This window comes from Corvus moneduloides, chromosome 7, assembly GCF_009650955.1.
Source record: "Corvus moneduloides isolate bCorMon1 chromosome 7, bCorMon1.pri, whole genome shotgun sequence".
Taxonomy (NCBI): Eukaryota; Metazoa; Chordata; class Aves; order Passeriformes; family Corvidae; genus Corvus; species Corvus moneduloides.
Genome location: NC_045482.1, coordinates 12,237,627 through 12,250,043, shown reverse-complemented (window position 1 = coordinate 12,250,043; position 12,417 = coordinate 12,237,627).

The following is a 12,417-nucleotide window of genomic DNA, read 5'->3' as shown; positions in this document are numbered from 1 at the left end:
CCTTGTTTGTACTGGTGAATGCACTAGACAGAAGTGCTGATCTTGTGTGCTCTGATGCAGAAAAGTCCTTTCAGCCTCTCAGGTAAGCTGTAAGTGAGAGAGGATACACCTCGGCCTTCCCCAGTCTGTGTTGTGCCAAGATGTGTGCCAGACAGCCAACAGGAGTGATTTAAGGAAAGAAAATTAAAATACGGTGGAGGGTGAATGATTCTAAACATTCATTTGTGGAGCCTCTATTCTCTGATTTCTCATGAAAATGCTTCTAAAAATGAGTGCATGAACAGTAGGTCACTTTGGAACAACATTCTTGGAAGCAGGGACATTGGAGATGCACGTGGAGAAGGCATAATGCCAGAATTAACAGGAATGCAGGCAGTTGGATGCTTTGAGCTGTGGATAAAGGACATAGATGCTTGTATTTTTACCACCTGTTCTCAGTCAGCTTTCATTTAGGAGGAGATTGATTACCTCCAGCTTGTTCATGGGAAACTTTCCTGTATCATGTGCCCTCAGTCCTGGCTTTAACTTGCATCAGTCCAATGTTAAAGTAGTCCAGCAGCTGTTAACAATCACCCAAGTGGATTTTTTTACTTCTGGAAGTTGGAAAAGAAAGGAGATGGTCTCAGAGATAGCACCTGATGAGATGAATCTTGAGCTATTCCTCAGAGTCCATTTGCAGCTTGCTCAGTGCAGGAGCACCATGAGCTCAGGGACCTCTGTGTGAGTTCTCCCAGCTGAACTGGTTTTGCTTCAGCCAACAGCCTGGTGGACTTGGAGTGTGCAGGGCAAGTACCCAGTCTGAAGCCATCTTCAGAGTAGAAAGAGAAGACATCTACCTCCTAGCCAAACAGGACAGGAAAGGCTCTGTTAGCTGGACTATCCGGACCACCAGGAGACAGTGGGGACCTGTGGAGATAACTTCATCATTGTGAAGGTCTGTTGTAATGTACAGCCATGCACAAAAATCCTCATTATTAGTCTTTGCATAAATCAAATTTGGACATTGGTCTGCGCCTATCAATTCAGGCAGGTGAAACAAACACAAAAGAGGCATGTGATAAAGTGAGATGAGAAGGGATTGCTTTTAAGAGTGGTGCCCCTGGAGGAGCTGGGGAAGGCTTTGTAGCACTGTGCTGAGGAGGGGAGATCAGCATGATAAAGACAGAATTTCTGAAAGGACACAAAGGGAGCTAAGGAGCAGGAAGGGGAAAGCACTGAACAGGGCATGGGGTCAGCAGTTGAAGTCTTGAAGGACAGATGGAGGGGAGAGAGGGAAGATGAGACTTGTAAAAAAGCAAAGAAGGCAACTGTGTTGTTTGGGTGAACTAGAAAGTGGGGATAGATGAGATTACATGGCTGTACTGAAAAAAAGATGTGGACACGCGTGTTCAGTTCATTTTTCTCACAATCAGTAGCTGAGAAATCAATACTCATTAACAGCATAAGTGACCCTTGATTAAGAGAACAACAGAATTATGAAGGAAAGAGGATGCCTTCAGACACTTGGAACCAAGAAAAGTAGTGCCTACTCCTCTGTGTCCTTTTTTCCTGTGGGGCTGCTAGGGGTGAGACAGTTGATCAGAGTTAGATGTCTTTTCTCCATGATCACTGGTGTCAGAAAGGAAAGGTGATAGGAATTTGACAGTGACCGGTCTGACAGTGTAGGTTCTCATTTTGTTTCAAGTTCCTGACTAACAAGTGGGAATACTGGAACGTGGTGGATGTTTGACAAGTCTGCTTTTGACTTAGAGAACTGCTCCCCCGTTTTCCTCTCCTGCTGCAGTTTAGCTAACCAGCTCTCAGCATGCCTGCTCCTCTTGGGAACAGCGAGCTTTGGACACCCACAGCTCTGTGATGCTGCCCAACCTCTTAGCATGGGGCTTCCAACCCTGCAGCAAGGAGGAGCTGTTCGAGAAGAACTTTGCCAGGTAGCCAGTACCTTCATTTTTGCTGACAAACAGTGCCTGCACATTTATTTTCACCAGCATTAGTGCATTAGGGGGATTTTTGCATTTCTGACTGTACTACTATGACACTTCACAGCCTCAGTTACGGCTGCATTGTGGATATTTCCATTTCCAACACTCTGGAGCTCAGAATTTGTCAGGGCTGAACACTTCTGAAGAAAATTATCTGAGGAAGACAAGAGGCACTCCAATATGTCAAAGAACAGACTGGGACTATTGATGTATTTGGTGCCATGTTTTCAAACTGGTGCCTGTTGGGAGCCACATCCATCTGTCTTTAGTTTTTTCTTCCTCCAGGAGTATGTACTAAGTACCATCTGATTTATTTATAAAGTATGAAACAACTGCTGTTGAAGGGAAAATCTAATGCTGTTCAGGTCATCCTAACTTCAATGGATAAGACACCTGAAGCTTTGATATTATTACTGAGGATATCAGAACTGGTGAAGCTTTAAGTACAGCATTTGGAAACATGGAAGATTTTCAGCCAGAGTGGGAGTAGGGTTGATACAGGAAAATCCTGAGAGCATCAAGACAGAAGCTAGAAGTTTGATGATGATTTTTCTTATTATTACCAGTCTGCCTTTACAAAGGTACCAATGAGAAATGGTACTGGTTTTCCTGTGCAACTGCACTGCTCGAAAGTATCTCGAATATCAAATGCAATTTGTTGAAATCTGTAGTCCTGATGTTCTGCTAGAAGGGAATATACTATATCCTATATGGGTTTTTTTATTTTTCTTCAGGAGCCCAGTTAGCCAATGCAATTTTCCTATGAGGAAAGAATTTCAAAGGGTCAGGTCCACATATTTCTAATACCTTCTAGGGAAATTAGCATTTCTGACAGACCAGTGTGCAAATCTTTTTTCTGTGTCTGTGAATGCATTGTGGCCTTTGTTTGGTTGTTAGGGATTTCTTGTTTGTTTTCCAGCGAGCTTAGCTAACATGCAGTTTCTGTTGATCTGCTTATGCTGTGGAAGGTCTGAGTTCTGTGGTGTTGCCTGTACATTACAAATACTGTGCACACATTTTAACCAGATACTGGACAGCCTCGTGAGAATCCAAGAAGTCCCTGGCTATCTCAGGTGGGATCATTTGCACTTTATGGAGAGCAGGACGTAAGTCTTGTCATCAGGAAGATGCATTAGACCTATTCTGCTTGCCTTTTTCCATAGGTTTGCTCTGTGCATCCCTTTTGAGACAGACTAAGCATGCTGTTTATGGATGTGATTTTTTGCTACCAAAACACTAATGCTATCTCTAGTCCTACTTATATGTGCTGACACTAATAAGTCTTGTATTAGTAAAAAGGTATTTCCCTCTAATAAGGAAGGTTTTGTCAAATAAGGATGCTTTTTAACAGTTTTCACGCATGGAAGAAAAAGGGATGGAAGAGAGGAGATATGTGTTGCTTTAGCTACACTGATCTAGTTAAAAGTAGCACCATTTTTGTGTGTAGACAAGAGCTTAGGAAATGTGCAGGTCTTAGTCTGGGGGCAGGACTTTAAAGCACCCATTGAAGTCTAGTGTCAGTTTTCAAGGCTGAAGAATATTATTTTATTTAGGCTTCCAGACCAGCCTTGCTCCAGGAATGCACTTAGGTTGTTTTTAAAGCAAACATGAAATCAATAGCCTGGTGTTCTGCTCTGCTATTTCTTGCCAGAGCCTAAGGACCACACATGGGTTTTCCCTCCTCTTCGTCACACTGCCAGGCATGCTCTCGGATAACGGCAGGCAGTTCTTGGGGATGAATGCGGAGAGGTTCCAAATGGCCAAACACGCACTGGACATCTGGGCAGGTTTTGCTGCAAAGTATTTTCCATCAGGCTTCCCTCCAGATACTGCCATGAAAGGACCAACTCACACCAACCACCCTGTCACGGATTTTATCCAGCCTCTGACTTTAGTAGGAGTTTCATCTGAGTAAATCTCAAATAGGAGCCTGTTGGCTTACCTCACCATTTACAATGTTCCTGGTGGAACCTGGGGCTGTGGTTTTTATTTTGACCCTGGCAAACACCAGCCCCGAGAGCAAAACAGCACTGTGCCCTGTTGCACACCATGCCAGTGGTGGGCCTCTGCTCACATTTCCCGGGACTCCGGTGCAGGAAAATAACTTACTTTCCTCCATCCTGTGCAAGGAACAGGGGCTTCACCTAGAGCAACAGATTCTGAATGCTTGTCCATGTAGGACTGACCTGCAGTTGGGTACCCGTTCCCGACTCCAAGCAGCCACCATCCTCATGAGCTAAATAACAGCCTCTGGCCAGCTACTGACCTCTCTTGAGAGTTGAATGCTCCTTTGGGTTTTAGCAGCTCCCTCGGGCCAGGCTAGATCCTCTCCTGCAGGGTTTGAAGCTGAACCATATGGTACCAAGACAGGTCCCCAGACAGAAATGAAAACACACATTAGCAAAGAGGACAGAAACAGGCTAAAATTGGAAGTGACCATTTCGTGTTTGATGTTATTCAGGGGAGCCTGTTCTTCATTTAGGACATTAATAGTTGTAACAGAAGCTGTAATATTTCAACAACAGTGGTGATTAGGAGCAAAGAGGCAGCTAATCTCCATCTAAAAAGAGCTAACTAGCCCGTCCTTTAGCCCCCACCGCACTGTCACATTTAAATACCATGAATATTCACTGCTTGGCACCCAGCTGGCATCTGAGCTGTTTTGACACAAAAACCTTCAAACTCAAAGAGTTTTTAATCAGTCTGCAAGAGAGAGAAGAAGAAAGTGAGAGAAAGAAATAGGAACAGAGAAAATGAATCAATGAGTTCAACAGAGAGGGGGGTATCCGAATCCAGTTAACCCCTTCCTTTCCCTGCAGACATAAGTGCTGTCTGCAGCTCTGCCGCCCTCTCCCAGGCTGCAGGGGAATGGAGAAGGGGTACCCCATCTCCTCTGGGTAGTCCCATACCTCCTGAGTGCTCAATCCTACCCTGGAGCCCCATATTCCTCGGTATCCCATCCTAGTTGAGTGCCCATTCCACCTGGCTGTCCCATTTCCTCTGGCTACCCCATCCCACCCCAGCGTCCCTTGCTTCAGGCACCCCATCCCACTCACCTTCCCATACTTAAAATGCATCCCCTCCTGCTTGCCTCTGCCACTTCCTGGCACAGGACTTATTTACTCTCACCTTTGCCTGTGTTTGTGACTGGTTACCAATATTCTTGAGGCAGACAGCACTGTTTCACTGACAGTATGTGATGTGCTTTAGAGCAGCCAGTCTGCCTGCAGAGTTTTCATCTCAGAAAGAGGTTTCTCAGTGTTAACAGCTGCCATCTCCAGTATCCTTATTGAAATCTCAAAGTTGCCTACAGCCCACACAAATCTCTCTGCAACAGCCTTTTGCCGCAGGATTAACTATGCAGCTGCAAATACTGAAAAATCATGCCTTGTTCTGCAAGAAATAACCCCATAATGCTCTGAAGGGTAAAGTTTTACCAGCACTGTGGATCTGAGCACTGACAGATGACCCAGCAGTCCCCATTTAACCTGGGTCAATCTCATACACACAAGTGCATTTCTGTCAAACTAGTCTAAGCACACAACACAGAGCTTATGCAACTTTATGCTTTTATGTCAGCTTTGGGCTACTTGGGGTAGACAGTTTATAGCTGATTTGGCAGGACAGTAGGGTGGCGTAGGAGCTGGTCTACTCCAACACCTTGCCATGAAAAAACTGACTTGTCTAAGTTTTCTAAACGTGTTTAACTTGGTGGAGGGCTAGATTCATGTTTCATGTCATATGGCTGTGGCATTTTTGATCAATACTGGGAACCACAGAGTCAGATTTATTTTATAATCAAACCGCAGCCTAAGCCTAGAAACTTTGTGGCCCAGACTGCAGACCTCAACCACATGTGGGGAATCTGTACTTGCACCTCAGCTGGCAGCATGTTCAGAGCACAGTGGGGACTTTTCCAACCTACTGTGTCTTCAGGGAATCTATTGTGGGCTTAAACTACACATAGGTTGTTGTCTCATCTGCCTTCAGGGTCTTTAAAACGGAGATGCACCTCAAAAGCCAGTGTCACAGTTCTTATAAGGAAACCTCTGGAAAAGTGAGGTACAGAAGCCTGGGACTAATTTAGGCAGATTGTTGCGGTCACTGCAAAGGATACTGGTATCCAGGAAGGGTGTAACTGAGGTGGTGTTGTGCAGACCTTCCAAGGCAGGCCTGTGCTGAGGGAAGGTGTTGCAGTTGGAAACAAGAGGACAGTGGCTGGAAGTCCAAGGCCAGTGAGAAAAATAAGCAACTAGCACTAGAGGAGCAAAGTGGATAGCTGCATCCCACTGGCAGTGGAGCAGAAGATCTCTTGGGAGAACAAAAGAGAGCAGGGTTAGGGAGGAGCCTGAAGGCCCTGCTACATGGTGTGATGAAAAGGGTGCCACAGTGGAGGGACTGGGAGCAATGTGGTGGCAATGCTGTGTGAGTCAGATCTGCACTACACTGATCTGTCTGGGCTGGAGGTGGAGCATTATGGATGTCAGGGAAGGACAGCAAGGAGAAATGAATGTAACCAAGATGGGAGATGAGAGCTTGGGAGCAGGTTTTTCCTGTGTGGGTTCTCCAAATCTAAAGCTAGTGTAAGATTTATTAGGAGTTACTAAAGCTGTGGTGACTTTTACTGAATACAGTCTGGGACTCCTTTGGGAGGAAGAAATAGAAAGATTTGGGTTCCACATTTCCTTAGTGCTCTCAAGATCCTCTGATGCTCCCCAGATACAGAGATCTCACCCAGGACTTTAAAATTTACAAGCACGCACACAATAGCCAAATGTGCTTTGTAATCTCTTCCCAGGCAGCAGACAAAGTGGGTTTTGCATAGATTGGTACTTACTCTATTCAAGTTGATAATTATTTTGAATGGAATATTCCCCATGAAGCATGCCTGGAACAGCATCAAACCCTATGGGCTGTGGGAGGCACATCCATCAGCTGCACTCTGGGGTGCATTCTGGAAAAGCTCACAGCTGGATAGGAGGATCCATTTTCCTATATACTTAAATGAGAAAATAGCAAGAGCTTTTCTTCAGTCTCTTCTTGCCAACATCTGGCCATGACTTAAAATGAATTTGCACAGTTGCTATGAACTATATCTGGGCATGCTTCCTTTGCCTGTGGAAAAATGTGGGAATCTAATCATCCAGTACAAAAAGAAGGTGTTCCAGCTAATATGTGCCTCAAAGACCCCGAGGACATGGATTTGGAATGTTTTTGAGGAGATGGATCAAAACTATTTTATTTGACATTCACCTACAGTTTTCTGTTGCCCGACTCCATCATATTTGCATACAGCCAACATGTTCAGTATTAGGAAAGTAAAATCCAGGCTGAGCCACAGGCAGCAGAGGTGTTGAACTGGCAGCTCTCACCCACCTGAGTCCACTCTCTCCCCAGCCTGTCCCAAAGGGAGCATGGTGCTCCTGTGGTGGTGCTTTGAGGGTGGGGGGAGGGGGGCTCAGATAAGACATAAAACAGAAGCTGTGGCCATCTGTGGCCATTAAAATTCCATGACACCTTTTGGTACTGAAGCAGTTGGTGCTGGAAGTACCCACTTGCAATACAAGACAGACAAGCCTTGTGCAGCCTAGTGAGAGAGTGCCTCATCAGGTTTGACGGGTGTTTTTCCACCTGCAGTGGAGAATGAGGCAGATCCTCATGCTCACTGCCCAGAAGTCATTAATCCCAGAGCTGGGAGCAGAGTTGCTGCATCCCTGTGACCAGAAAATAAGCTGAAAAGGAAAGAGCTATGTATGGATTGTACAGCATGCTAATAAGAGAACTCTATTGTTGCTGTGACTGGATTTACACACAGTGCTGCTGGATGTTTGCACATAAATGGACAAGTCTATTTGCAGGAGGTAGGACCGTAGAGTAGTTTGGGTTGGAAGGGACCTTTAAAACCCATACAGTCCACATCTTCTCCAATTTTTTTAAAGTTTTTGGGATCCTGGGAATGCTTGCAGCGAGCCATGCAGTGAGATGTAGCCTGACACTCCAAGATTATTATGTGAGATAAGAAGGCTCTCAAGCTCTTATTGTAGGTTGAATCACATCTCTAAAACTGTTAAAAAACTAAACTTGGGATGAAAGTAAAGGCCCTACTGAAAATGAAGTCTAATTCACCACATAGAGGGGTAGAAAGCAAGGGTGATGGTGGGGACCTTTACTGACTGACAGCTTACAGATCCCGTCCTCAGCACTTGCTCTCATGCCTGAGTCTCCCTGCTGTGCAGTGACCCAGGGCAGGAACCAATCCAGCTGAAAAATAAACATTTTTTTCCCTAGAGTTGTTTTTTATCTGGATGAGTTCTCTGGTCTCATTCACCACGTGCTACACAGACAGCATGCTGGCATAGCTGGTGGTGCAGAGTATGGGCAAGGAAGCAACGGGGAGTGGAAGGGGAGCAGGATCGCTTAAACTGATGTAAGAAGCTCTGATTCCAGAAACACAGCCACAGCCTGCCCAGAGTGCTCTCCTGGGTGCCAGGGCTGACCTGCAGTTTGCACAGAAGGAGCAAGGGGAAAAAAATGCCTCTCTCAAAAACCCTTCAGAAATTCTTGAGTAATCAGTGCAAATCATCCCAAAATGCTGCCACTGGGACTGTGCAGTTGATGTGTAAGGGTGCTGGAACCTTATGAAACTTACTGGTGTGGCATCCTGATACTGAAAAACAACAGCACTTTATGTCTTGGTTCCTTTCTGTCTATAATAACTCTCTTGCAAAATCCTTTCTTCTCTGTCCTTCTCTGGGAGGAAAAAAAATCTGGTATTTCCCTTTGCTCCTTCCTTGGCACATCCTGTGTACCTGGGAGCTTGCTCAACATTCCTGGTATTGCTTTCTGTTAGGAAGGTGTTGTGTCTACACCCCAGGGGAAGAGCTGCTTGGTCTGGCCTTGTAGGTGGAATCCCCATGGCACCACCCCACCCCAGCCGCTGCCCAGGGAGGAAGCACAGGGCTGTGAGCCCTTTCTGGCTGCTGTATTTCATCTCTCTGTGCTGCTGCTTCCCAGGCAGCATGTGATCTTCTGTGGTATGCTCTGGCTTCTATAGGGAATGGGTTAATGCTATAAAATAGTCTTTTTATGGAACCTCTTGGCAACGCAGAAAACTTTCCCATTGCCAGGGTGTTCTTTTTATTCAACAATTTGTTCCCAGAAAGCAGCCCATTTAAACAGGTTTTCTCTATTAAGGGGCTTCAGCTGCATTTGGGTTTTTTTGAGCTTATTCAGTGTGCTGTAAACTGCAAAATAGTGTCCTACAATAGATTTGTCTGAGGGAACTGAAGTGTGTACTCCTGTGATTCTGCCTACTGTGGGAGCTCCTTGAAAGCCAGATGTCACATCCAAAGAGTAATCTGTGTTTACAAACACATGGCCACACATACTCAACATTTTCAGCAGCCACCAAACTGAAATCAAATCTTGCAATTTTGCTTCTCTACCCACCTGCCCTGCAAACAGACAAAAGCAAGAAAAAAAGTTTCCAGAACTTAGACGGGATCATCTCTTTTATTTAGATGAGGAAAACACACATTGCTGTCTGCAGAGGGCTGAATTTAACATCCCAGCTGGGGCCTCTCATCTGTAAGTTCTTGCAGACAGAAAAACACCAACTGCTAGCAAGATAATCCAATTTCCCTTCTCTCAAACTCAGAGGAAGGCTGCCTACTCCCCCACGCCATGTGGGTTTCTGTCTGGCAGAACTTCTCCCAACCACTATACCCCGGGCAAGATCCATATCAAAGCTTCAGCCCCCCAGGGATCATTAGAAGTCATTTATTTCTGCATATTCCAGTCGAGGATGCAGGGGTAGGGGTGGAGAAGGCAGATAACTTTATTCACAATGCAAATAGGCTGCCCTTACTTTCAACCTTTGCTTCAAACCTGGGGATATTAAAAAAACATGAGCTCTTCTAAAATAATAAATACACTAATTCTGCTGAATGTTATATTGCTGGTGCCTCCAGAAGAGTGCCCTGGCACCATTGTGATGGAAAGTCAGTGAAATCTGTGAACTCTGCTCTTGCCCTCGCTCCCCAATTTGCTGTTAAAAGTTCAGTCGAGTGGGCTGAACCCATATGGAGCACTTGGCTCATTTAAGAAAGATTGTTAGTAGGTAGTTTGCACCACAGGACTAAGATGCTTCCAGGACTGAGGGAAAGTCAACCCAATTCTCTTCGCAAATTTGAAGCGCTAGTCTGTGATTTACTAATAGGGAGCAGTGAGTTATTAAGCTCATCACAATGCAGCATCCTGCTCCTCTAGTCCAGAGGGAGCCAGCTACTTAATAAATCAGAACCCAGTGCTAAGCTACAGGGATAAAAAGATCTACATTAATATGAAAATATTAATATCTGGAAGAGTAGATTATAATCTAAATGGGTTAGAATGAGATAGCACCATTGTTTAGAAGAAACAGCTTGCTCCTCATCTCATTAGAGTAATGATACTAGCAATGGAAGATATCTTCAGACCCTTGAAAGCGCTTTGGAGGCTTGGTAAATGTGGTGATCCTGCTGGGTGGGTTCAAAAAGCTGCCCTAGGCTGCCTTTCAGTGTCAGCTGGATGATCTGTCTGAAGGAAGCAGAATGTTCAACTGAAGGGGATGATATGGCTTTTCCTTCTGAAAGATGTGCATCTTTGCAGAAGTTCTGCATCCCTTGCAAAAGTGAGCATTGCCCAGAGACACTCGTGACTGGGGAGGTTTCTCTGCTCCACTTCCCTCCAAAACTTTATCTGGAGCCACAGGGGAGGTGGGTGGAAATCGGTAAGATGAGGCTATGTTCTTCCTCCCTCACTTGTGCACACCGACGGGCACTTGGCATAGCAGCGCCTGCTATGAAAGGGCAGAAAAAGATGGGGTCAGCTTCAGGGGCTGTTTCCCCCCAGGCCACTGCCCCAGGGGCAGCCCCTTCAGGGTCATCTCTCTGCAGTTGCCTCAGGCCCTGTCTGATGTGAAGTGTCCAACCCTCACTGCTCACACACTGCTTCCCTCCAGGCCTGCCATTTTTTCCTCATGTGTATTAAGTTGAGCAAACCTACCCTGGCAGAGACTGTGATGCAGTCTGGGCACATACAGGCAGCTCCCTGAAGACATGGTGATGGCTAGCAACCTGTCTGCCTTCACTGGCCATGTCCGAATGATAAAGGTTCCTCCTCTGCCAGCGGGGCAGCTGCTTTCCTGGGTTTCTCTCTGCCACCTTCAATGACATTCTAAACCTGCCTCCTCACTGAGCCCCCAAGACAGCCTCATCATTCTGCTTGCAGGAGCCTCAAACATGGTCCCAGGCTTGGGGCTCACAGCTGTCTCCAATTGTCTTTCATCTCTTTTTGCACAGGATCTGCAATGGATGGTCAGCATCCCTGCTCCCAGGTCTCTCGCAGACTGTCTTCTTTCAACGTCATTGAATCTTCCAGGTCTGTGTCCAACTGAATGGCTTCTGAGAGGGTTTTGTATAAAACAGACACCTAATCAGGTGAGAAGCCTTCAGCATTTACCCATTGAAGCATGGCATGGTTTATCCTGGGGCTTTTCACCAACTGCAGGACGCAGGTCCTGCAACTCAGCCCTCAGCTCACCAGCATCAGCATAGTGACCTGTTCAACAGCATCATGTTTAGCTCACAAGAATTGCTCTCAGACATCGTCATGGGATAGTTGACCTTGGCAGTACTGTCACATGGTGACAAACCAAGAGCCCTGTTCAGAGACATAAATTTTTTTCAGTCATTTTGTTTTAAGTCCAGTCAAAATGTCAAACAGCCCAGATTTAATTAGCAGAGAAAATTCTGCAAAGAAAATGCAACTACCATTACTGAAGAGAAGGGTGAAGCCAAAGTGAGACTGCACTTAAGAGCTGTTATTTTCCTCTGGCACCTGTGGCACTTCCAGCCTTAGTCACCAAAGTAAATTTTCCAGCACATCCTTCAGGGAAGTGCCCAGTCAGGCCAGCAGTCTAGCTCCCGCTTGCTCTATTACAGAGGCCTGTCATAGAGACATTGCAAACAGACAAACTATGGGCCAGGTGTCCAGCCAAGGCTGGCAAGTAGAGCTTAATCCACTCAAGATATGAAGGACCTTTCATAACACATGGTTTTGATTTTCACAAATATTGAGACTATTCTTTGCATTAATGATAAAGTGGATTAAATATGCCCCATTTTTCTAGATAGTGCCCCTCTGTAGTTTCACTGGGACCAAAGTGGATCTGGCATTTAAACTAAAGAAATCCCTGTTTAGCATGTGGGAGTCTCTGGAGAGGCCTCAGATCTGCATTGCAGCTGTGAAATACAGCATCTCCTCTGTTGCTTATCAGAGATCTATGTTTCTCCTGGGAAAATTTTGCCCAAAGGATTCAGCCCTTGCCAAATTTTCTACTGGAATTTGTTTGTTTATTTTAAATTTCTTTTTAAACATCTGAAACCAACAAACTTTA